This window comes from Mirounga leonina, unplaced genomic scaffold, assembly GCF_011800145.1.
Source record: "Mirounga leonina isolate KUSES-001 unplaced genomic scaffold, KU_Mleo_1.0 Mir_150, whole genome shotgun sequence".
Taxonomy (NCBI): Eukaryota; Metazoa; Chordata; class Mammalia; order Carnivora; family Phocidae; genus Mirounga; species Mirounga leonina.
Window position 1 is genome coordinate 8,502,011 of NW_023270374.1, and position 27,662 is coordinate 8,529,672.

Below are 27,662 nucleotides of genomic sequence, written 5' to 3' on the forward strand. Positions count from 1 at the left end.
AATGAAATTTCCATATGAAAAGTACCTCCCCTGTATGAGGAGGTAGAGAGACATCCTTATCACCATCCTTATCACTAAATTTCCTTCTAGGAAATTTAGAGCCTAGAAGGCTATATAAACAACTTTTGGTACTTTTTACTAATTTACTATCCCAGCCCAAATTCTATTTAGATTCCTTGAGACTCCCAAAGTTAAGTTTTCTTTGTCCTCACAGATCAGTTCCTCACAGATTTACTGTCTTTTTGTCTAAAAAGTATTAAAACTGCCTGCCTTGGTCATTTCTTTAGGTCCCAAATGCATTACTGGGCTTCTATGTGCATGTAATTAAACTGTTTTGTATTGTTTTGTTTTTTTACTCATATTAATCTGTTTCACATCAATTTAATTCTTAGAGTAGCTGGAAGAACTTTGAAGGGTAGAAATAAATTTTTCCTTTCCTACACTGCAAACTGAAAACACCTAGATGTCCAGTGGCTGGTGAATTAATAATCTGCGGTAAATCCATAAAATGGAATACTTCTCAACAATAAAAAGGACTGAAGTACTGATATTAACAACATGAATGAATTTCACAAGAACAATTGTAAGTGAAAGGAGTCAAATTCTAAAGACTACATATTTTATGTTTCCATTTATATGACAGTCTGGAAAAGACAAAACTAAAACAACACAGAGTAGATCAGTATCTGCCAGGGACTCAGGGTGAGGTTAGGGATGGGTGACTACAGAAGGCACAACGGAGCTTTCTGAGGAGTTGCAAAATTTCTATATCTTGATGTGGTAATGATTACCTGAGTGTATAGATTCATCAAAATTCATAGAATAATACATCAAAAAACTGAACTTCACTGTAGATAAATTATACCTTAAAATATTTTTAAGTGTTAAATGTAAAGAAGGATTTTGTGACAAATACTCTATTTTACTTTCATTCCTTCTCCATAAAATCCCCAGGGAGGTCTTGTATGTCAAATGCTGCCCAATAGCTCAGAAATCCAGCGATAAATAATGGGGTATTTACTCACAGTGTAGTGGGGGACATAAAAGAAAACTCATCTGTTTTAAGGTAGGATGTTTTTTGCTGTGACAGAGAGAGCCCAGAGAAGTGTTAAGGTTGTGAAGGAGGAAGGATAAGAAGACTCCCTGCTAAGTCTTTACTGGAGGCAAGGCTGGTAGGAACAATTAGAGGGTGAGTGGGGAGGGCATTCAGTGTAAGGAACAGTGGGAGTGAAAATAGAGGGCACTGAAGAGCCAAGGGAAGTGGACCCTGTCCTCCTCCCTCTGCAGCTGCTGCTGTGGGGATCAAACAGCCAATGGGAGCTTTACTGAGTGGCACTGACCCCTATGAGAACAGAAGGAAGGCTGGTCCCCTGACCTGCTTCCCTCATAGCACAGACATTTAGAAAATACTTGCTAAATTCTGCCTCACAGTTTATTTCCAACTGATGAACATTGAAAACATGGAAGACATGATTAAAATAGAAAATCACCTTTAGGTAGACACTACAGGCAAGAATTGCTGAAGGCAAGAACCTTTGATGGATGCTAAAGTTGATGGGTGAAAGTATGATGAGAAACAGGATATTTTCATAGTCTCAAAGTATTTCCTTACAATATCTTCCCAAAGCAAAAATAGGAACTACAGTGAAGAGGCTCTGTAGACACCACCTTCATCAAGTGGTCAAAGTAAGCCTCACTAGAAATAAAACAGGCGGACACCATGGTTCCTCAAGATGATGCATTGAAAGGGCAAAGTACTACTTCTATGCTATTCTTGTCAGCAATGCTGTCTTAGTTCAGGCTGCTGTAACAAATTGTCATAGATGGAGTGCATTAAACAGGAAGCATTTATTTCTCAAGTTCTGGAGGCTGGGAAGTCTACCATCAAGGAGTCAGTAGGTCCTGTGTATGGTGTGGCCCTTCTTCCTGGTTTGCAAATGGCTGTCTTCACATTGTACCTTCACATGGCAGAGAGCAGAGAGAGAGGAAGCAAGCTCTTGTGTCTCTTCTTAGAAGACACTAATCTCATTCAGAAGAGCTCCACCTTCATGACTTAGTCACCTCCCCAAAACCCCACCTCCTAATATCACCACATTGAGGGTTAGGATTTCAACATATGAATTTTGGGAGGACACAAACATTCAATTCATAACAAATGCATAGCCTAGTTCTAATTCTGAGAGAAACATTGAACAAACCCAAATTGAAGGGTATTCCACAAAATAACTGATCAATATCCATCAAAAGCTCCAAAGCCATGTTTATAGAAGCATTATCTACAATAGCCAAATTATGGAAACAGCCCAGGTGTCCATCGATTTATGAATGGATAAAGAAGGTGTGGTATATGTACACAATAGACTATTATTTAGTCATTAAAAAGAATGAAATCTTGCCATTTGCAACCATGTGGATGGTGCTAGAGTGTATTATGCTTAGCAAAATGAGTCAGTCAGAGAAAGACAAATACCATATGATTCCACTTGTATGTGGAATTTAAAAAACAAAACAAACAAGCAAAGGGGAAAAAAGAGAGAGAAGAGAGGCAAAACAAGAAACAGACTCAACTAAAGAGAACAAACTGATGGTTACTAAAGGGGAGGTTGGGCGATGGGTGAATCTGGTGAGGGGGATTAAGGACTGCCCCTGTCGTGATGAGCACTGGGTGTCCTATGGAAGTTTTGAATCACTGTATTGTACATCTGAAACTAGTATTATACTATATTAACTAACTGGAATTTAAATTTAAAAAAAAAAAAACAAAAACAAGAAAAAAGTTCTGAGGCCATGAAAAATAAAGAAAAACTGTCATAGATGGGAGAGGACTAAGGAGATACAGCAACTAATTGATTCTGGACCAGAAAAAAAAAATAATTAATGGGAAAACTGGCAAAATTCAAATAATGTCTATAGGTTAATTAATAGTATTGTATCAATGTTAATTTCTCCAACATAGAGTGTTGGAGAAATTAATGTTAATTTCTTCCTCCAACACTGGAGGAAGCTGGATGAGGGGCATAGGAGAACTCTGTCCTGTATTTACAACTTCTTTGTAAATCGAAAATTATTTTTTCAAAAACTTTAAAAACAGAAATGTTTCTTAAAAAGGAGCAGGATAATGCTAGAAATTTCTACATCCATGCCTAAGGACACTCCTTCCACTCTTAGTTATTTCTATTTATTTATGTTTTTCCTCTAATCGAACAAAGTAGTTATGAGTGTCTGTAACTAGGAGCACAGAATCATCCTGTAGGACAGAAGCACACTCTCACCTTGTCTTTATGTCCTAAAACATTATAGGATCATACATTTAAAAGTCATCTCATCATCCCAGTTCTCAGGGGTCTCAAACCTAACTCCCTCGGATGGAAGAGAACCTATACAACTGTTCTGCATTCCATATACTGTTAACATACGAAGTTCTCACAACTCTAAGTTCAGTCTCCATGTTGCAGAATGGAAGATAACTGTGCTTTACTTCAAAGTCAGCATCATCCCTCTCAGTCAAAGATTTCAACTGCCCACCAGGGTACTGGGGCTTTGAGTCAGGATTACATACAACAGCCAGTGGCCTGATGCTACTTTCACCAACGGCTACTACAAGGCTCAAGCTTCCACAGGAATGATAAGCGAGGTTTTCTCATGTGACTCTGGACTTGCTTAGCTCTCTCAGACACTGGTGGTTTTGTTTTCTGTCTGAAGAACTGAAGGACAAGCAGAAGGAACACATTTTTCTTAATAACATTTAGTATGTAAAGTTTATGTGGGTTTTAAGATCTGATTACCATTGAAGCATGTCAAACAAACCCTTCCTAAGGCCACATGCAACGTAAGGGACTGTTGGCATTTAGGCAGATCGGCATCTGTTTGCCTTTCCTGACTGCCTCAGTTTCCTAGGGGTGATTAACTCTGCTGGACTCTGTGCAATCACAGTAGCACAGCAAACCCAAGTGCTTGCATGCACACAGTAGTTGATGGTGACCTTGAAAGCCCCTTCTGCTAGATCCTTCCTTTTGTTTTCCTGGTATATCCAAGTACACAGCTCATGTCCTGATATTGGCCAACTGATCCCTTTGTTCTCAGACTTTGCAGCTTGAGTTGAATAATGCAAGGAGGAAAAATTGCTATGGTTCAATTCCTCCAGTATTATCATCCCCCTGAGGCCATGGAGATGGTCCTGATGAGGAAGCACTCTGAGTTCCCCAGATCTCACTCGTTTCAAACCCAGCTCTTCACCTTTCTTCGTCCTGGGAGCTGGACAGCATCCTTCCAATAAATCCTTTTTTAAAAGCTAGCCAGAGTTGCTTCTTGTTGCTTGCCAGCAGAGAATGCTAGCTGGTTCAATTCCTCAAAATCATATGAGAAGACTCGTAGCTGGCTTCCAACTCAAAGAAAGCAATCCTCAATACTGTGTAGTTCCTGAATCCGTTGTTGTGCTCTGAAGTGAGCCTGGCTTTTAGAAATACAGGCTCCATATTTCAACCTTTTAAGATTTTTAATCACTATAGGAGCTCTGGAGCAGGATGAGAATCTTTGAAACATATGATCCATTACTAAGTATCTTAAACTAGAATTAAATCATGTGATAGTATCATCTGGAAATGGCTGTAATGTGCACTTTATACCAGCTTCTATACATGTGTATCATGTTTATTAATATAAATAAGCAGAGTTTATGGGTTATTTTGAATGCAGATATAATTTTCCATCTTGGCACTTGAAAACTCAAGTGTTAATGAGATATAAACCTTATGACAAAAGCTTCTGAGTATGAAGTAATTATAGAAATTTTTAAGACTTGCCCTGCTTCTTAAAAGTTAAACATACACCTGCCATATGATCCAGGTAGTTAACTCCTAGGTATTTAGTAAAAAAAAAAAAAAAAAAACACAAGGATGTGTCCATAGAATGACATATACATAAATGATTATAGCAGCTTTATTTTTAGAAGCAAAAAAAGAAAAATCTCTAAATGTCCATCACCAGGTGAAGGGGTGATTGGACAAAAAAGTTGTGTGTACCCATACAACGGAATACTACCCAGCAATAAAAAAAATACATGCAACAACATGGATAAATCTCAAAATAATTATGCTGAGTGAAAGAAGCCAAACAAAATAGTACTATAGGATTCCTTTTACAATTCTAGGAGACTCAAACTAATCTGTAGTCGCAGAAAGCAGATCGTTTGTTGCCTGTGAAGGGGAAAGTGGTCACAAAGGGGTGTGAGGAAACTTTTGGGGGTGAGAGATACATTCAATACCTAGATTGTGTTAATGGTTGCTCACATGTCTACACATGTCAAAACTCAACAAGTTACTCACTTTACATCAGTGTAGCTTCTGGTATGCCAGTTATTCCTCAATAAGGTTTTTGAAAGGACAAAGTCCAGATACTTGCCTACCAGATTTGGTGCTACATCACCTAGTAGAAAGATGCACAATGCAATGAGAGAGCTAAGAGATCATCTAGCCCCAGGTCAGCAAACTTTTTCTGTAAAGGGCCAGATAGTAAACATTTCTGGCTTTGCAGGCCATACTGTCTCTGCTACAATAGTCAGCTCTGCTGCTATGGCATGAAACAGTCTTAGATAATATATAAATAACAGTGAGTGGCTGCATCCCAATAAAACTTTATTTACAAAAACAGGAATTGAGCTGAACGTGGCCCATGGGTTGTAGTTGCTGAACTATGATCTATTTGAACACATTTTTTATAGAGAAACTAAGAGGTGAATGCTATATGGACAATTTGTGCTAGCTCATAGAAATCAGAAGTTATATACTTTAAGATCTCTAATCAACTTTTCATTATAGAAATATTAACTTAAAAGTATATTTGGCCTTATGCCAAAATATCACTCCACAGATTGTCTGTGGCAATGGGAAATGTACCTTTATGATAGAGAAATCCACAAGTCACCACCAAAACACTTACAATCTGATTTACATGCCTCCTGATGTAATACAAAATGAATTAGGCTTCATCATCTATGAAGATTTATTGCCAACAATGTTTAATATGATTGTAATCATATCGAGCCTGTGGATATCCTTCCCAGTTGGTAGGACATATGAGGGAGAGAGAGATATGTTGAATGACCTGAAAAAACAATTAGACAAATCTACAACAGGGAACATGTGACAAGACAACTGGCATGATCACTTAAAGAAATGAATGTTATGGAAAAAAAACAGGTGGGAAAGACTGCTCTAGACTGAAAGAGACTAATGCAATGCATAAAAATTTGCTGACTTGTGGCTTTAAAAAATGCTATAAAATATATTTGGGTAACCAAGGAAATATTTGACTTTAGTTATTAGAGAATATTAGAAAATAATGATGAGTTTTCTTAGGTGGAATAATCATATTGCAATTTTGTAGAATATCCTTATTTTGGGACATAAGTGACAAAATACTTAGAGATAATATATGATGTCCATGACTAGAAAAATATAAACATCTACATATAGGAAGGAAAATAAAACAAAGATGGAAGCAGGTTAATAGTTGTTAAACCCAAGTGATGAGTTTATGCGTGTTCATTGTACTACTACTTTAACTTTCCTGTACTTCCTGTATTTCTAAGAAGGAGTTGAAAAAAATATATATTTAATGATGTACCTTGAGAGGAGAATATTTTTATAGACACACATATTTAAATTTTGTTTAAATGGCCTTTTAAATGAAGATAATAAAAAGATGAGAAAATATTCTATTAAAGGATAGAATAAAGCCTTTTAACATCAAAGTCTATATCATATGTGTTCTAACAGTTAATTAGAAGAAAAATAATTCCTCAAAGGGAATACAGTTGTCACTTGGCCCTTTTTAAGTAAGAGATGTAGGAGCACCTGGCTGCCTCAGTCTGTAGAGTGTGCGACTCTTGATCTCAGCATTAAGTTCAAGCCCCGTGTTGGGTGTACAGATTACTTAAAAATAAAGTCTTTAAAAAAAAAAGAGAGAGAGAGAAAGATGCAAACTTGAATGACCAGAGAAACTCCAAGAATATTTATTATGATTTTACTCTAACAATTTGTTACAGGGACACAACTCATACCACACACATTTTTTTTTTAATTGTGGCAGTCTTAAAGAATAGGGAAAAAAAAACTATAAAAGCACCAATCCTAAAGACAGAATGAATTCCAGTGTTCTCAGATAACTAATGCAAGACATGACACAACATTAAAGAAGAAAACAGTCTCTCAGAATTAAGGAAATAGGTCAAGGGGCAGAACCAGTCATAGCCATCACTCACATAGGCTTGGCTACCTCTTACCATTTTTAGCCATTTATGCTTCCGGCCTGATGACCACAATGACAGGCTGCATATCTTTCCCTTATGTTTTCACCAATATCAATTAATCATCAGGTAAGGGATGCAGTCAATTTCTGCAAACCGTACCTGTCTCAGCCTGACTCTTGGAGAAATACTCACTAAGAACTTCTTAGGTCCTGAAGACAGAAAGAGAACAAACTTCATAACCTAGAGTAGCAAATGCGATTAGTGCCCCAACAATATCCCTTTTTCAATCACCATTCCCAGGCATACCAGCTGAATCTCTCTGCATGTGGGCTCTCTGGAGCCGTGGGAGTCCATTTAGCCCAAGTGTAGGGTATGCAGAGAGTACTGGGGAGCTAATGCTCCCAGGGAGCAGTTTTCAACCAGTAACTGACAGGAGTCAATAGATAAATACCCCAGATCCCTCGCCCCTTGGCTGGACGAGTCTGAGGCATGCTCTACACTGTCTCCCACAGATTCCCAGCAGGACTGGCCCCTGGTTAGTGCTGTGGGGAGGAATTATAAGGTAAAAAGCTCTCACGGCCTTTCTCTTGACTGTGTGGTGTGGCAGGGGGACCACCATTTGAGAGAAGGCAGAAGAGGAGTAAATGCTGGAAACAGCTGTGGTGTGGAATGGAATAAAGGAGTGGGCACTGGGAATGAGAAAAATGAAGACAGAGCTGCGTGCTGGCCCAGCTGACATTGGTAGTCGTATGTGCCAAAGGCTGCCAGTCAGCTGGGTAGGAAAGGCTCTCTTACAGAACACTTGGGGTGGGACTGAGCTCAGGCTAAGGGAAGCAGGACAGGGACGGAGAATCCACTGAGATGCCAAGAATGGTGGGAGGTCGAAATCCTGGCCTCAGAGCACTCACTCCTCTTTCCTGTGTGGTACTCTGAGAAATTGGGGATGGTCTTAGTAGAGAACCCAGAGGTGTGAGAGCGGAGGTCATGGCTGAGTCATGCCATGTGGGCTGAGCCAGCCCTCCGATGAGACACACATCCGCGGTTATCTGAGCTGGCCCCTCTACTCCACTGCCTAATGCATGCAACTCCAAGTTCAAAATCTGTCCCTCTTGTTTGGTGACTACAGTTTTACATACTTGATACACATGTTTGAGAGCCTGAGGAATAAGGAATCTTGAGGTCAAAGAGGGTTTGCATGGTCAGGTAGAGATGGCTTCCCTCTAGCTCCCTTCTCCTCCACCAATCACAACAACATGCCAGGATGAAGAAAATAGAAGGTGATCTAACACAACTTTGAGCAAGATCCTCTCCAAGCCTTTTTTTTTTTTTCCGGTACAGGGCAGTTACTCAGTGGCATATAAAACACTTGGCAAAATTGCTGGGCACTTAGTAGTTGCTCAATAAATTGTGGCTATAATTTAGGTAATGATCAAAGTACAAGGTATCTAGCTTTACCTCTCTTTGTTAAGATTGTGTTTAGTGTGAGTTTTTCAGAAAACAGGGTCTAAGGCAACAGCTTATCTGTGCCTCTTTTATTAGGGAATACAATTGCAGGGAAGCAGAAGTGAAGAAATGAGAACAGGGCAGGGAAGACCAAACAGAGCAAACATGAGGGGATGCACCACAGAGGTGACCCCTGCTTTGTTGTAAAACTAATTGCACCACCTGGTGGGACTGTCTTCTCAGAGGCCATAAGGCCACTGCATCCTAAGACAGTCTGTCCAGAGGGAGGTAAAGCAAGAGGGAGTAGAATTTATCCAGTAGCACTCAACCTCACTGATCAAAGATCTATCCCATGGGGCATTAACTCCCCTGAATTTTGGGGTGAGCCCATGTGAATGCCAAGCAGATGCTGATGTATCTTAAGCCTCAATGGCAACTCACCCAAAATAACAGCCTTCTTTCTTGGCTGACTGGTTGGGTTATATATCATCGTATTTGTACATTTTAAAGATAAGAGGCTCGAGATGTGGACCTGAGGCAAGGCACTGGAGGTCATTCTTGTACACTGTTGGCTGTGGCCATGGGTTGGTCTCCATAGTGAAAGCTCGTTGGAACAAGTGGCCCAAAGTCCTAGAGACAAATGGGCCTAAGATGATTCTAAATGGGACAAACTTCTTGACATAACATAGGTATGAAAATCCCTGTTAAGCTTACTGAATGCTATTTTTCCACTTAAATATCTCAGGAGATAGAGATATAGCTCCAACCTTCAGGGGCTCCTAATATTCAAGCTTCCTTTTAACTTGGCAGGTATCCTAAATTGTGTCCAAGAGCTGTGGGTACAAAAATCAAGACTTAAGTGCTAGAAGAGCACTTAGCAAATCAAATATTTGGTAGGAAAAAGTCTTTATACTATGAAGAGTTGCTCTTTAGCCATTCTGTTTTGATATGTTGGATTTTTTTAACTGATAAAATGCTCTCACACAATGTCTTTCTTTGGGGGGTTTTTCATTCAGTTTGCTATTCGATTCTGCAGCACTGGGAATTCTTAGCTATTTGTTATGCAATATATCTGACTCATATACTCAGCCTCAAACTCCCTGAGCGAAGAGGCAGCTCCTTATACCTCTTGCACTCCTTCATGACATCTCTAGTGGATCACAAACTTCCCATTAATATTCACTGAATGGGGAACAACCCAAATTTCAGACATGAGGAGAATGTTAAATCAACAACAGGGTAGCCATACAATGGAAATTCATACAGCACAGTTGTAAAAAAAAAAAAATAATGGAGGTTCCCTTTAATATAAACATGGGGAGGTGGGCAAGAGTTATTTTAAGTGAAATAAGTAAATTGCAGAACATTATGTATAGAATAATATTTTGATTATATGTGCATATACACTCTTAGAAATCTAGAAGGTAAGGGTACACAGTACACTTTTAAAGGCTATTACACTGAGGGATGAGATTGGTAGAGGGAGAAAGAATTTTTGTTTTCACTTGTATCGCTTGTGTTTTTTGCAACACTGAATGTAGCCTAAAAACAATTAAGCAAGGGACGCCTGGGTGGCTCAGTCCATTGAGCATCCAACTCAGTTTTGGCTCAGATCATGATCTCGTGGTCATGGGATCGAGCCCCACCTGGGGAGTCTGCTTCAGATTCTCTCTCCTTTCCACTCTACTCCTCCCCCGGCTCACTCATGCTCTCTCTCTAAAATAAATAAAAATAAAACCTTAAAAAAAAAAACAGTAAAAGAAGCAATGCTTTGAATGAATCATGGATATTTGATGATGCAGTAGGGGGAAAAAAGGCAACCCCCCGATACAAATGATTACTTAGTTTTGACACTGAGTTAGTCAGGTGCCATCCCTCATTTAATCCTGCCTGGAGAAAATGCTAGCTTCATCTTTTTAATCCCTGTGAGAGCCATTGGAACCTCTGCATTCTCAACTCACCCAAAATAACAGCCTTCTTTCTTGGCTGACTGGTTTGGTTATATATCATCGTATTTGTACATCTTACTTTCTTCCGCAGAGAGTCCTTTTTACAATTCTAATGGGGAGATGAAAACTTCTTAGCCCACATAGGTCACTCGGCTGTGCATAATCAGCATGATTTTTTGCTTTTTTTAATTCTCAGATTTTCACTAAGTCTGCTCTAAATGGAAATATTTTTGTGTACTGCAAACACTTAAAAAATAATATAGGGATCAGATGTTCTGATATCAATGGCCTCTACACCCTAATGCATCCCACATAGCAAAGTATGATAAATATCTACCTAAAGTCCTTGGAAACGAGGGAATCTGCTATTTCAGACTGTTTTTATTTCTTAGATCTTTTTGTGATGTCCCCCCATGATACTTAGAGAATTACCCAGAAGGGGCAGAGGCATAACTTTCCCCTGAAAGGGTAGAGGAGTGGGAGGAAACAGCTGCTTTCTGGGTGTGCGACATCCCTTATACTCAGCCCCTCCAACATTTCCTAAACACTGCTAGAAAATCGTCATCATCCCAGAGGAGCTGAGGTCTCATCTGCTCATCCTTCATTCCTCCTTATTCTTTCACTTCTCATACACACTCCTTCCAATCCTACAACCTTCACACTCAGGTCACCGATGGCATACAATAAGCAAATGTGATAGAACGGCAGACACTTACCCTCAGCATCAGAGAATCCTTTGGAAATATTTAGGGAATTGATAAGGTCAAGGAAGCTTCATATGGAAAGAAGATAAAGATCAAAGGCAGCTCTCTGAAGCTTTAGCAGGATGCCAAAGTACCTCAGATCTGAGTTAGGAGGAACATTTTGTTACACTAAACACAACTGAACGATAGGTAGCCCATAAAGGTTCCCAAGCAATAAAAGCCAATGAGAATTTGAAAATGCAAATATTCATCAAGATAGAACCACTATTTCCCCAGATTTTTGACATGCACACTTGCTTTTCTAAAGGAAAAAAAATGCAAGGAACGCAGACATAACTCATGAGCAGATGTTCCCTTTTATGTGGAGCAGACCTATGAACTGGAAAGCAAAAAAAAAAAAAAAGAAAAGAAAAAAACAACAGAATCTTTTTTTTTTCTACTATCTTCTGAATGAAGTTTAACATTTATTTCAATTATGAATTTAGGCAACAACTAACAGTCATCTTATTAGAATCCATGAATTTGGGGTGCCTGGGTGGCTTAGTCGGTTAAGCATCTGCCTTCAGCTCAGGTCATGATCCCAGAGTCCTCCCATCGAACCCCGTATCAGGCTCCCTGCTCAGCAGTGAGTCTGCTTCTCCCTCTGCCCCTCCCCCTCTGCTTGTGCTCTCTCTTTCTCTCTCTCTCTCTCAAATAAATAAATAAAATCTTTTTTAAAAAAAAGAATCCATGACTTTGGTACCAGTAGAAATAACAGATATTTTTATACCTACATTAAAGCTGTTCCGGAGATCCTGAAATATTGTTTACATTCACCATTATTTAAAATTACAGTAGTTAATCCTTTTTATATATGACATCTTGTCATATATATGTATATATATATGAATGACATCTTCTTTATCCATTCATCTATTGATGCTTCCATAATTTGGTTACTATAAATAATGCTGTAATAAACATAGGGGTGCATATATCCTTTTGAATTAGTGTTTTTCCAGTCTTTGGGTAGATATCCAGTAGTGCAATTACCGGATCTCAGGGTAGTTCCATTTTTAATTTTTTGAGGAACCTCCACACTGTTTTCCAGAGTGGCTGCACCAGTTTACATTCCCCCCAACAGTGCATGAGAGTTCCTATTTCTCCATATCCTCTCCAACCCTTACTGATTCTTGTGTTTTTGATTTTAGCCATTCTGACGGGTGTGAGGTGATAACTCATTGTGGTTTTGATGTTATAATATATGTAAGATATTTTATATAAATTATATAAAATAGAAATGTAATTAATAATAGAAATACAAATAAAATATAAATCAAATAATAAATAAAATATATAAAATATTAAAATATAATATTTTGATACTGTATTTCAATATAATTGGCTTCCTTTGTAATTCTATGTATTTTATTTTACGCCTCTGAAAATACTATTCTGAGAAGGAATCCATAAGCTTCAACCAATATATGAGAGAGCCAACTGGGACCAGAAGTACCACCCAACTGAGTCTAACCAAAATTGCCCACCCGTGGGATAGTAATCTAAATGAAATGCATAGTTTTGAACCTAACTTTTGGAGTGCTCTGTTACATAGCAATAAATAGCTGAGATATATATATATATCCCTATTATGTATTCGACATTTTTCCCTAAAGCAACTTTTTCATTTAAATAAATTCATTTTTTAAAGACTTTTCAGTACCCTGCAAAAAAAAAAAAAAAACCTTGGCACAAATAGAAGCAAACCAAAAACAAATACAAGGAAAACATTAAACAACATTACTAAATTTTAGCCAGATATGTTGTCTAGAATGGTTCTTTATTTAAAAAAGAAAGAGAGAGAGATAAGTGCTAGGTGGGTGTTGAAGACACATCAGATTCAGTGATGCTTAATCCCTGCCCCTGTCCGTTTTATAACCAGGACTCCCAGTGGGTGCTCTTAGCCCACATGTTGGGCAGAACTGGTCAGGACAGCATAGTCTGATTGGATTTATGGAAAAGATGGAATCTTTGCTTAAATGGGTGCTCTAGGGGCACCTGAGTGGCACAGTCAGATGGGTGGCCTGCTCTTGGTTTCGCCTCAGGTTTTGATCTCAGGGTCATGGGAGTGAGCCTTGCCTGGGGCTCCGTGCTCAGTGGGGAGTTTGCTTGAAAGGCTCTCTCTCTCTCTCCCTTTGCCTCACCCCCTACACGCTCTCTCTCTTTCTCTCTCTCTCTCAAATAAATAAGTAAATATTTGGCACCTGGGTGGCTCAGTTGGTTAAGCGACTGCCTTCGGCTCAGGTCATGGTCCTGGAGTCCCGGGATCGAGTCCCGCATCGGGCTCCCTGCTCGGCAGGGGGTCTGCTTCTCCCTCTGCCCTCTTCCCTCTCGTGCTCTCTGTCTCTCATTCTCTCTCTCTCAAATAAATAAAATCTTTAAAAAAATAAATAAATAAAATAAATAAATAAATAAGTAAGTAAGTATTTAAAAAAAAATAGGTGCTCTATTTCCTGATACTGGAATGAAATGGCACAAACCTGAGGGTGTGTCGGCCACACTGCAGACATCACACCCAGACCACAGCTGTGAGGAGGCTGGGATGTCACAGACCAACCAGTTCTTCACATGGACAAGAAAACTGAGGCCCCATAAAATTAGAAGCTTTGTCATATGGTGAGTCAGAGGCAAAGACTCTGGTATATGAAAATAAATTTGCATAATTTCACTCCTACCACCAGAGGACAGAGGACACAGTCCTCATATCCTATAGATATCCAGATTTCATCTGCTAAATTAAGGAGCTAGTAGAAAAGGCCCAGAATTCCTCCCAGTTTTATCTTTCTATGAACCCATGAGCTTGTTGTTTTTTTGTTTTTTGTTTTTTTAAGATTTATTTTTTTAAGATTTATTTATTTATTTGACAGAGAGAGAGAAAGAGAGAGTGAAGGGAGGGGCAGAGGGAGAGAGAATCTTCAGGCAGACTCCCTGAGCACAGAGCCCATGCAGAGTTCGATCTCATGACCCTGAGATCACAACCTGAGCCAAAACCAAGAGTCAGAGGCTTAACCAATTGAGCCACCCAGGCACCCCTCTATGAACCCATAAGTTTAAGATTTTATTTATTTATTTGCAAGAGAGAGAATGAGAGAGAGCACGAGAGGGAGGAGGGTCAGAGGGAGAAGCAGACTCCCCGCCGAGCAGGGAGCCCGATGCAGGACTCGATCCCGGGACTCCAGGATCATGACCTGAGCCGAAGGCAGTCGCCCAACCAACTGAGCCACCCAGGCGCCCTGAACCCATAAGTTTAAATGTCATAGTGAAGGACCCAAAGAATCCACTAAGGAATAATAAAGAAGAGGCAAGGAATTAAATAATATTGACTCACATTCTGAAGAAAACCATTCTTTTTCCACTCTCTTTGGTCCCTCTGCCTTGCTCAAAGTGAAGGGCTTTGCATCAAGCCTGGCACATGTATCCAAAAATATTATCTATAATTAATATTGATAATACTAATAATAACAAGAACAACAACAACAATAATAATAAATAGCTGAGCAGTTAAGACCATAGGCTCTATTTGAATTTTGTCTCCCTGAATGTCCTAAATTTCCTACCTCGCAACAAATTTGTTTCTCTGTGTCTTAATTTCTTCATCTGTAAAATATACGTTAAAAACTATTTACAACATACTTTGTTCTGAGGATTAAAAGAGATAATACACGAGAAGTATTTAGAACTCAGCCTGATCCATAGTAGTATATTACATAGTAATTCTATTATATATTAAGTATATTAAATACTTGGCAAATTAACGGATGATGGCCACAATGACAGCAATGAGGAGGAGGGGGAAAATCTGTTTATCAGCAGCAAACCATTGTTAAAGCAGAAACTCTGAAATAAGCTCCCTTTTCTAAAACCAATTCTCACTATTCCTTTATGTGTCAAAGGTAGACCTTGGCATCTTTTGGATTCACAATAGGATTGCTTCCCCAAGGACATGCATTCAGAGAAAACATGCTTTTTGTTGGTGGTGTTGATTATCTTTAGTTTGTGATGTCATTTTAACCCACGCTGACCTATATAATCCATCAGTGCAAAGAAGATTTACGTAGGAGTTTTAAGAGCATACAAATATTTTTGCTTTAAGACTCCACTCACCCTCACCATACTCCCTTCCTTGCTACTTAGCTCATTTCTCCTCATTACCATATGCTGGATCCCTCTATGAAAATATGCAATATAACTACATTCTGGTTCCAAGATCAACTGTGGCATTTGAACAAGGTTCATATGTGGCATGCTATTTTGGTAAAAATCATCTTCGGAAAACAGCATTATAACAAAGTGAGGCCACAATGAACTTGCTATCCCCTCTCACATCACACGGGCACAGAGTGATGTCTGTTTATCCTACTTGTGGGCTTAAGTATTCAAAACCCATGGTCCATGGTTTTTGTTTTTTTTTTGTCTTCTGCTTTAGACGGCATCACAATTTTAGCCCATTGCCAAGTCTGGCTTAAATTAAACCTAGACGTGCAAAGGGATGGCACCATCTCTTTAGGTCCTTGTGTGAGACTACGGAGGTTAATGAGTTGCTATGGTGATCAATTTTAGCAATGAAATTGAATAATGGTAAAGGGAACAGGTTTTAGAGTCAGATTTAAGTTCAAATTCACATTCTGTCTCTCATTATGTATTTGATGGACTTGGAGCAATTTACTTGACCTTTCCCAGTACACATTCTCATGGGTAAAATGAGCCTAATTATACCTACCTTGGAGAGTTCTTATCTTGACTAATTCTCATAACATCCTTCGATGTAGGTATTATTAGCACCATTTTATAGATAAATTATATAACTTGCCCAAAGTCATGCAGCCAGTCAAGAGGTCCAACTTGTGATTTCTGGGGGTTAATTGGGGTTGGCTAGGTGTGTTTCATTAGGGCCTCTCATGCAGTTGCAGTCAGACAGTGGTGGGGCTAGAGGCATCTCAAAAGCTTCCTTACTCTCCTAGTGGCTGCTGCTGGCTGTTGGCAGGGACCTCAGTTTGGCACTATTAGCTAGAATACTTATAAGCAGTCCCATCACATGGCCTGGGCTTCCTCACAGAATGGTGGAGGGTTCCCAGAGTGAGCAGCCCAAGAGAGATCAGATGTAGGTTGTCTCACCTCCTACGGAATAGTCTCAGAGGTTAGGCAGCCTCACTTTCTATTCCTTATAAGCAACTCACTAAAGTTGGTCCATATTCTGACAGACTAATGTCCTCTATGCAAGATGGCGGTCGGTTAATGTCTTTAAAGTCTTGATGGGAAACAACGGAATCTTAGAATGGCATACATAGCTAACCTAACATTGATTCGGTATATTTTCTAAATGAATCTATGTAAGATGTTTGAGACTGGTCAGGTAATTTATTTAGTAAAAAATTAAGATCTCTTAGTTTATAGACTTTTTTGTTCTCAGGTTTTGTCACAGGATATGGCATGTGATTTCTTCATCAACACTGAATGGTAGTAAACAAAAAGAGTGAAGAGAGAAAATATAATAAAGATAAAAACAGAAAATAATAAGATAGTCTGATGGTTAATTTTATGTGTCAACTTGCTTGACTTCAGGGATGCCCAAGTAGCTGGTAGATAAAACACTATTTCTCCTTGTGTCTGTGAGAATGTTTCCCGAAGTGATTAATATTCGAATCAGTAGACTGAGTGAAGGGATCCACCCTCACCAATGTGGGCAGCATCATCCGATCCAAATTGGGCCTAGGTAGAACAAAAAGGTAGAGGAAGGGTGAATTTGCTCTCTGCTTGAGCGGAACATCCATCTTCCCCTGCCCTTGGACCTTGGCTCTCCTGGTTCTTGGGCCTTTGGATGCAGACTGAATCGTACCAATAGTTTTCCTGGGTCTCCAGCTTACAGATGGCAGATCATGGGACTTCTCAGCCTCCATAATCTAATGAGCAAATTTCTATAATAAATCTATCTATATCTATCTATTTATCTATCCACATATTTTATATATTTTTTCTGGAGAACTCTGATGAACACAAATGCAAAACAAAACAAAAATGCAGTAGAATTAAGATCATTAAAAATTTATATTTTGAAGATTCATAAAATAGATGAATCTTTGGCAAAGATTATCAATGCGGAGAGGGAGACAAGCCCATGGGGGGGGTGGGGAACATAATTAACAAATACAGACTTTTTTTTTTTTTAATAAGGGACTACTACATACAAATTTATACCAATCATTGCTATAACATAGATACAGTAGAAAAAATGAACCATCAAAATTGGCAGGAAAGATTAGAAAATCTGAATAGATCAGTTATCATAGAAGAAAATGTCACAGTAGTCAAAAATATACCTCCCCAAAAGGCAATAGACTCGGGAGTATTCCACTAAACTTTTAACAGTAGATAATTCCCATCTTTAAGTACATTATTTCAGAGCATCTACCCAACTAATTTTATAAGATAACTGCAACTCTTTTTTTTTGACAACTGCAACTTTTAATGCATAAACCAGAAAATGACTGCCAAGGAAGAGAAAAATCGTATGTCACTCTCCTTTATGGATATAGATGGGGAAAATTCCATATAAAATATCAGCATACTTAAACAAAATAAGCCAGCCAGAGAAAGACAAATACCATACGATTTCACTCATCTGCGAAATTTAAAAAAGAAAAAAACAAAGGAAAACAGAGAGGCAAACCAAAAAACAGACTCTTAACTACAGAGTTTACCAGAGGGGAGGGGGAAGCGGGGGAAGGGGGAATCACGTGAAAGGAATTAAGAGTACACTTATCTTGATGAGCACTGAGTGATATATGGAATTGCTAATTCATTCTATTGTACACCTCAAACTAATATAACAACATATGTTAACTACATTGGAATTAAAATTTAATTTAATTAAAAATATCATCATACTGAATATATGTTAAGACAATGATTGTAACAAAAAAAGATTTACCCAATGAAAATAAGAATTCTTCGGGGCGCCTGGGTGGCTCAGTCGTTAAGCGTCTGCCTTCAGCTCAGGTCTTGATCCCAGGGTCCTGGGATTGAGCCCCGCATTGGGCTCCCTGCTTCATGGGAAGTCTGCTTCTCCCTCTCTCACTCCCCCTGCTTGTGTTCCCTCTCTCGCTCTCTCTGTCAAATAAATAAATAAAATATTTTTTTTAAAAAAAGAATTCTTCAACATTAGAAAAGCATTAATATAAATTACTACATTAACAGATTAAAGAAGAAAAAAATATGTAACAATGGCCACAGATGCCAGAAAAATATTAGAAAAAAATTAATTCTTCGTAAACCAAAAAGAGAAGGATATTTGCCAGACTATTTCAACAAGTACCACACTAAATGTTGAAACATCATGAACAATTCCATTAAAATGGAAACAAGGAGAAAAAAACAGCTGTCACTTCTACTATCCAAAATTGTCCTGGAGATTCAAGCTTAATCCATTATTTTAAAGAGGGAGGAAAGACAATCCATTATTACTCTCAATTATATGCTAATCTACTTAGAAAATTCAATAAAATCCACTATAACCTATTTGAAATTTTAAAAAAAACACACTAAGATGTTAAGAAATATGCATGGCATACTAAAATGAAGTGCCTTTCTCTAGAATAGCAATAATTACACTGTCTGCATGAAATGCTCATCCCCTGGGCTGGCCTCGGCTGGAAGTCAGGTCCTCAGGAAGGCCTTCCCTGTCTGCCCGTTCCAGATGTCCTTGCACTTCCAGCCACTCTGGGTCCCATCACCTTGCTTTAATCTCAGCACCCACCACACCTTAAGTCATTTGTCATTCATTTCTTAGTTTCTTTCCCATCTCCTTACACTAGGCAGTAAACACTTCAAGCCTAACACCTACTTCAGGTCCCATATAAATACGTGTTAGATGAACAAATGAGAGTCGGTGAGCCTGGATGTGTCTGACACTAAATGCACAGTTTTCCCACCATATCGAGTTGCCTCCAGATTTGGTCTACAAACCTTCCCTTTGCCATCCATTGTGGCTAAAAGCATCAGTAACAAAAATGCTTTTGGAAACAGTGAAGTATGGGTCAAAATGGCACCGTGTAGCTTTACTATACAGTTTTTTAATGTTCATGGGTCCTGGGGACAAAAGTCAGAGTGCAGGAAATGACTCTTTAGCAGAATTGGCAATATTGAATGAGCTCTGATCTTTCCAGTTGCAAGGAACACATTATCCCCCTACTGAAGATTCAATTATGGGATTCAGGTCCCCTTGCTACATTAGTTCGCTGATGGATAGATTAACCATGGCTTTCTACAGAAAGAACACCTTTGGTACAGCTCAGCTTAACTTCACAAGCTCTGTTAAGAGACGCAAAGGACCTCCAGGACCTAGTCTGCCCCGAAAGGCATGGTTTCTCCTCACCACACTGTGTGATCAACCTTTATCATCCCTGACATCAGATGGCCTCACTCACCTCCATCCTCTCCTACTTGCCTCCTCTGGGTGAGCAGCATATTCTCTGTCCTTCCTGCAGACCCTCCCTCCCTGCCTGCAGCCCTATCTCCCTTGAGCACCTCCTTCCCTTAGCTTTGCTGAGCTTCCCACCCCTGTCCCAGATCTGTCAGTCGTCCCTGTCTTGTTGTCCTTCCCACAGTCATCCCTGTCTTGTTGTTGTTGTCCCTCCCCAGCTTCCCCTCATTTCACTGCATGCATGAAGCTCCAACAAATCACAAGGTAGGGAAAGATATGTGAGGTTTCATAACCACACGGGCAAGATTTTATTTTATGTTTTGTTCTTGGTGTTTTGAATGCACTTAGGGGAGTGATGGTTGGGGGTGAGATTTTACTGGCTTCTCTGACTCCTGCAGAAATAATCTTTCAGCCTGGCAAGTGATTGATATTTCTTTCCTCTCTGAAATCTGTCGCATAGAAGCTTTAAAAATAAATTGGGTGTCATAACGCTGGGTATTTGATATGCTTACCAAGTGCCATGTTCTGTGTTTATTTATTTCTCACAGCATCCTCGTAAATATGATTTACTATTCTTATTTCATAGCTAAGGAAATGTACCGGGAGAGATTAAGCAGCCTGTCTGTGATGTTTGGCTCTAAATCTCTCTCTTTCTCCAGATCATGTAAGAATGTATAATGTAAATTCATAACACCAGTCTCCTGGCTCCTGGTTTTTCTCCCACAATGCCCCCACATTCCAGCCACAGAACCCCAGTTTGGCACTATCCCAGGCTCCAAATCCTCATTAATAATCCACGTTTCAGATGAGGATCACACTGCAGTTTCTCTTGCATATCAAAAGGGAAATTCGAATAGCCAAGTGGAATACAAATGACCAAGGCAGCCTTTTAGTTATCAGATGGAAGTTTTTACAATGCATTTTCTAAAATTTTTAATTTTGAAGCATATCAAGCATGAAGACCACCTCTACTCTGCATGACATGCGTAAGCACACAAACACACACACCCTTACACAACACTACCAACCAGAGGTTACCACTGTCTGGAAAATAGAATGTATATTTCCCAGGTATGTTTTTGTGCTTTAATATCCATACACATACACACAAATACATTTATAAAAATGTGTCTATTTATATATATGTGTATATATATATGCATAAGCATTATACCATACTTCATGTCTCAAATTTTATATAAGTGGTATCACATTGTATTTATGTGTCCTACTGCAACTATCTTCGCTTTTGCACATAATATGTTTGGAGATTTACCTTTACTGAACACATAGATCTCTATGTTTGGAGATTTATCTTTATTGAACACAAAGATCTATATATTTATTCATTTTTATTCTTGCATAGTGATAATTACCATTTTTAAATGCTCTCTGGGTAGCAGGTTTTATTTTAGCATTTTGTGTATAACTTCTTATGTAAGCCTCTCAACAATGCCATGAGGGGGCATTAATAACTACATTTCCCAGGTGAAGAAGCTGGGGGTGGATGGTTTAGGAGATCCCTGGGGGATACCACACTAATAATTGGTTCATCGGGAGTCTGACTCCAGACCCCAAGATCCTAGCGCACAGACCACTCTGCCCATTCCACAGACTTGCTTCCCACTCTCCTAGATGGAGACACGTGGACATTTAGGTCCACTTTCAGAGGAAGGAGAAAACACTTATTAATGGCCTGAGTTCTCTCTCCGCCACCCTTCTCTGCACATACCTAGCAGACAGTGTTACTCTGGAATGAGAACACAGGGGGCAGCTGAAGCTCCAAAACAAGCTTTGAAAGGGGACATACCTCAGTCCTCAAATGTGGTTTAGTGGAATTTCTTTTTCTTTTAATTTGGAATCACAGGCAAAAGGGAGGCTGGGATCAGAGGGCCCAACAGGAGTCAGGAGAGATGGGGCCCTGCTCTCCGGTGGCTTGGGGGGGGGGGGCGTGGCTAGATATACCTTAGTAATGGGGTTTATAGAACAATCAGAGTTGCATGAAGAGGGGACATTCTGGGGAGAGGGCAGAAGGGCAAGGGAGAATTCATGTTTAATGGGTACAGAGTTTCTATTTTGCAAGATGAAAAGGTTCTAGAGATCTGTGGCACCACAGCATGAATATGCTTAACAGGAAGGGCGGTACACTTAACAATGGTTAGGACGGTACATCTCATGTGATGTGTTTTTTACCATAAAAAGTAAATCAATATAAAAAAGGAAAAAAAAAAAGGGTATGGGATGGGCCTTAGGGTACCAGTCTCAGAGGAAGGCAAGATGGAGGTGGGAGTGAGTCCTGTAGCTGGCTTTCCATTTCTGGCATCTGTCTCTGCTATCTCGGGGTCTTTGCTGGGGGGTGAGTCACTCCCTGAGGTCGGGGCTGCAGCTTACCCCTGTCACATTAGCAACACCCGTCCTCGCCATACACACAGCGGCAACTTGACGCACACTGATGAGTTTCCACAGTGTCTTAGCAATCTTTGGCTGCAGGTGACCGTGTGTAAAGAAGTTCAAGGCCTAAAAGAAATGATTAACTAGTGAAATCAAGGACACACTGAACAACCTCCACAGTTCTATGGGCCAAAACACAGCTGGACCTTAGGAAATGTGAAGCCAGCAACTTGAAGTGTCTCTGCTTTTCTCTGTAGTCTTGACATTGCCTCCCATTGAAATGAGAGCTTTCTCCCACATGGGATTCATCATTAAGACTCTCTTCCTGGGCCCAGCTGATACATGTAATTAAGTGCATTAATGCATATAAAACACTCAGCATAGTGCCGCGTACAGAATAAGTGCTCAAGAGATGTTTGCCATTATTGTTGTTATAATAATAATTATTATTGGGGTGCCTGGGTGGCTCAGTCAGTTAAGCGTCTGCCATCGGCTCAGGTCATGATCTCAGGGTCTTGGGATCGAGCGTCGGGCTCCCTGCTCAGTGGGGATCCTGCTTCTCAGGCTCTCCCTTTGCCCCTCCCCACCCTGCTTATGTTTTTTTTCTCTCTCTCAAATAAATAAAATGTTTTAAATAATAGTAATTATTATTATTATCATGACTAATTCTGGGCTATATTTTATACTTGCATCTTATTTATATGTTTATTTATGTCTCCCCATCCCTGCCAAACAAGAACTGCTCGCGGGAAAGAAGGCGCCCCCTTCTTTTCGGTGCCACGGTCTCAGAGCCTAGGGCAGTGCCTCGCCCAGTGTAGGTACTCTGCTTCAGAAATTAGAGTGAGGCTGTCCTATTTCTCCTGGTCCCAAATCCACAAATCCCAGAAAAGGATTCTGATTGGCCTAGGCTCATTAGGTGCCCATCCTTAAACCAATCAGCCGAGGCCAGAGGACAGATGTATGCTGTGCAAAATGCTGTCTCTCATTAGCTGTGATGAGCAAAGGGAGAGGTGCTTGAGCCAGATAATCCCATTGATGTCCACTAGAGCTCATGAGGACCCTCTCCAAACACCAAATTAGAAGCTGATAATTTGTCTACAGTAGCCATTTTAGGGTGATCAAGAGTCTCAGAATACCTGTAATAACCTCCTAATCTCAAATTTGAGATATCCCTTACGCCCCTTATAAAGCTGTGTTATATGGTTTTGGCAGACAAAAAGGAATATATTGAGAAATGAATGTGAACAAATTCCCAAATACTAAAAAATGGGGATGATGCCAATGTGTCTGTGGGCTTGTTCAGAAAATGATTACATTGAATCTAATTCTAATTCATATGCAGTGAAAACCCTACCTGAGACAGACTCAGAGCCGTTCTGCAAGCCAGGATCTGGAAAACCTCAGCCCTCAGTTGCCTGGCATCCCCCACCTCTGTCCTTGTTGCTTTGTGTCACCCACCTCCCCCTCTGGCCTGGGATGGCTTTCAGGGACGGTTCCAAGTCTCATTTCTCTACGCAGTCCTCCCTTGTACCTGTGCATTATGCTTCGAGGTAGTCACTCAGTAAACAGCTGGCTAAGTCATAAATGAAGGAAGGTATGGACATTGCTTAATCACTACCCGGAGGAAGATCAGAGTGCCTTGGTAGTTGGACTGCACTACCCCTAAGATAAGAGGACACCGCTCCCACCCCGCCACAGAGGTAACTTAAAGACTTTTCTCACAAAAGAAATCTCTTGGGCTCTTTGATAGAAAATATTCTCAGCAAGGGTGCCTGGGTGGCTCAGTTGGTTGAGCATCGGTAGGACTCTTGGGTTTCTACTGGGGTCATGTTCTTGGGGTCATTGGGTCGAGCCCTGTGTCAGGTGAGTCTGCTTGGGATTCTTTCCCTCTGCCCCTCCCCCTCCTTGTTCTCTCTCTCTCTCTCTCTCTCAAATAATAGATAAATAAAATCTTTAAAAAATATTCTCAACAAACTAGCCAAAATCTATGCCTGCTCCCTTTATTGCCTTTTGCAGATGGATTTGAAGGTGGAAGAGCTGAGCACTCCCCAGCTTCCTTATAGTATCACTGGGGAACTTTGGGGATATACAGGTTCTTGAGCCTTCCCCCAGACCTATTCAATCCAAACATCAGGCAGGGACCGGGCCAGGATGAGGTTTCTCAGCAACTCTGTGAGTGACTCCATTACACAATGAGAGTTCAGAAATGGCCTCAGACCAGGAATCAAGGTGTTGTGTTCAAGTCCAGCTCTGCTCCTCGCCTTATCTTCCAACTCATAAAATGAAGGGTTGGATAAGCCAACTCAGATGTCCTTCTGGTACCAGGCACAGATCTTCCCGGAGGGACAGCAGGAAAATTCTACTCTTGCTTAAATATCCCAAATCCCCCCATGAGGCAGACAGGTAAAAAGGCACTAGATTAAGTGCTCTCACAACAGAAATTCAGCTATGAAGTCTTCAGGAACCAAATATCATTTTTTTAATTGAGGTATAATTGAACATATAACATTATATTAGTTTCAGGTATATAACACCATGATTTGATATATGTATATATTGCAAAACGATCACCACAATAGTCTAGTCAATATTTTTTTTTCTTGTGATGAGAACTTTTAAGATCTACTCTCTTGGCAACTTTCAGGTACACGATACACTGTGATTAACTAGAGCCACCGAGTCGTACATTGTGTTCCCAGGATTTGTTTATCTTATAACTAAAAGTTTGTACCTTTCGACTGTCTTCACCGGTCTCACCCACCCTTCCCTCCTGTCTCTGACAACCACCCACCTGTTCTCTGTATCTGTGAGCAGAGATCATTTTCATGCACCCCAACTACGGGCTGCTTAAGTGACCCTGAGCCCATGGATGCTATAACCTCTGTGGGCTGCTCCCAGCCCTGGATGGCGCACCAGAAGGCTGTCCAGGGACTGTCCGGGGACTGTTGTGTGGTTTCCCTTCCTCGTCTCTCTTGCTTTTCTTCTTTTCCTTCCTTCCCTCCTTCCTTCCTTTCTTCCCTCCTCCAGTCTTTTTGCTCACCTCAGGTGCAGAGGACTTGGCTACTATGCCTCCATCCACCACACAGTCTTTACTGAGAGTGCAAAGCCCCGCTCCTGTTTCACTAAATCCCCTTTGCCCCACCTTTCCAGTCTCATCCCCTACCCCACCCCACAGGCAGATATTCTAATGCTTTGATGTCTGTCCTTTGGGTTTTTGAGTCTTGTAAAGTGTATCTTGTTTTTGTGTTGACATAAACAGAGCAGTGCTTAGACATCATCTCGGGCAAAGCACATTTTATTTGTTAAGTCCTGTGTGTGCTGCCCTGGGCTCCTCCAGACCGTGGCCCCCAGAGCAGGGCATCTGCCGTGTCTTTTCTCCACCTCCCTGGGATGGGCATCGGACTGTCTGCAGGCACCCCCCACTGCCACCACCACCCAGGCAGTGCAGCGAGGTCATCTTTCCTGCTTCCTGTGGATCCGAGGGAGACTTCCTTTGGGAACTACAATCCAGAGTAGAATTGCTGAGTCATAGGATGTGATTGTACTTCCATTTTTCTGATACTGACAGATCGCCCTTCCGGAGTGCTGTCCTTTTTGCGCACGCGCCAGCCCAGCCTTCCTCGATAAGAATCTCTCTCCCACCGTCATGAAGTGCATGAAATGCCGCCAACAGAAATCCTTTCAGGTTGTAAAGTCTTTTAGGTCTTTAAGGGTTCCTCTAACAAAATTCAAATATCCCTCTGTATGAAATATGGGACTTGTTTTTCTTTTGGGGGGGGGGAGTTTATGAAGATCGAATAAATAGCTCATCAAAGGTGCCAAACCCAAGTGCCTGGCACATTCATGGACGCTCAATACATTTTGATTTCTTTCCTTTCTTTGAATGCAAGAACTGCTGGGAAAGAAAACAAAACAAACAAATTAAAAAAAAAAAACTTATTTACAACACTTGGGAAAGGAGAGCGATTGAGAGGGGGTGGGGACGAGGTACCTTCCAGAGCACAGCTGCCAGAGGAGGGAGGAGCCTAGAATAGCAAAGTCACCTACCTCCTCTGGATTGTCGCCTGGGGCAGACGCCACCTGAAAGCTCATCCTTAAACCAGGACACCCTTAAACCTTGAGTGTGATGTGAATCCCTTGGAGGGCTTGTTAAAACACAGAAGGTGGGGCTGTCCCCCAAAGCTTTTGATTCAAAAGGTCTTGGTGGGGTGAAGAAGGTGCATTTCTCAGAAGTTCCCAAGCCATGCTGGTGCTGCTGGCTCAGGACCACACTGCCATGCCTAAATAATTTCCTTAGAAATAGTTTACTCTGATAGGACAGACAAAAGATAATTTCAGACATCCAGAATGAATCAGATGCAGACCACAATAATATGAAGAAGCCAAGATACACCCAAAGATTTCATTTGATATATTCTTTTAATATGAAAACTTGGCAAATGGATTTTTATTTTTAGATTTTAGGCTGGATGGGCAAATTCACCTCTGCTACCTCTGTTGAGCCTCTAATCTCATTCTATGGTTATTTTCCTACAGGAATGTTTTCTGACTAGACAACTCACGTTTTGAAAACTCTCAGGTGTCAAAGTGTCTGCCCTCTCATCTGACACAGCTATTTGGGGATGTACCCTGGGGCTTTGGGCCCTTTCAGTCATTCCTATAGCAGGTCAGAGCTGGTGGAACCGCAGAGAATCTCTATTCCAACCTTCTCAGTTTACAGAAGCGAAGTCATTTGTCCAAGCATTGAGAAAGAAGCTACATGGCATATAAAAACCCTAGGACTGAAGTCTGGAGCAGACCCGAGTCCAACCTGTGTCACTTCTTATTAACCTGAGCACCAGACCCAAGGCCTGAGTCAATCTCTGCAAACCTCGACTTCCCTTCCACAGAGTGAACATCAAATAAAAACCAAACAGAGTAAGGATTATTGCAAGGGGAAGGGGAGGCATGGCGATGGGGAGGGGGAGGACTGTTGCAATATGGAGAACTCTGTAACCCCTAAGACTTACAAGCATCTCGAGAGTTAAAGCAAATGGCTGTTATCTTTTATAGAGAGAGGAGCGAACAAAGCTGGGAAAAACCCGGTGTAGGGAAGTGGCATGAAAGGGTGGTGTGATGGGATAGTAGATAGTAGATCAGAGAATATTCTACCCTGAGACCAGCCTATTTTCCAGGAGGGACCCTTGAGGAAAGGCTGCAAGCCCACTCAGGCTGGGGGTGGGTCAAAATTCAAGGCCCTGGGGAAAGAAGACAGGTGTAATCAAAGTTTGACTGACAAACATTTGGTTCCAGTTGATCGAGGGGGACATGCAGTCCAGCAAATCATGGAGATAATCTCTTATGAGTCAGAGAAAAGGAATTTGTAGGATCTGTGTCTGGCCTTGTCATAGATAAAGAAGGGATGGATCCCTGCATGTCTTGATAAGTCATAGGGGGAGGGGTGGTTCTTTGCAGTAAGTCAATCTCCA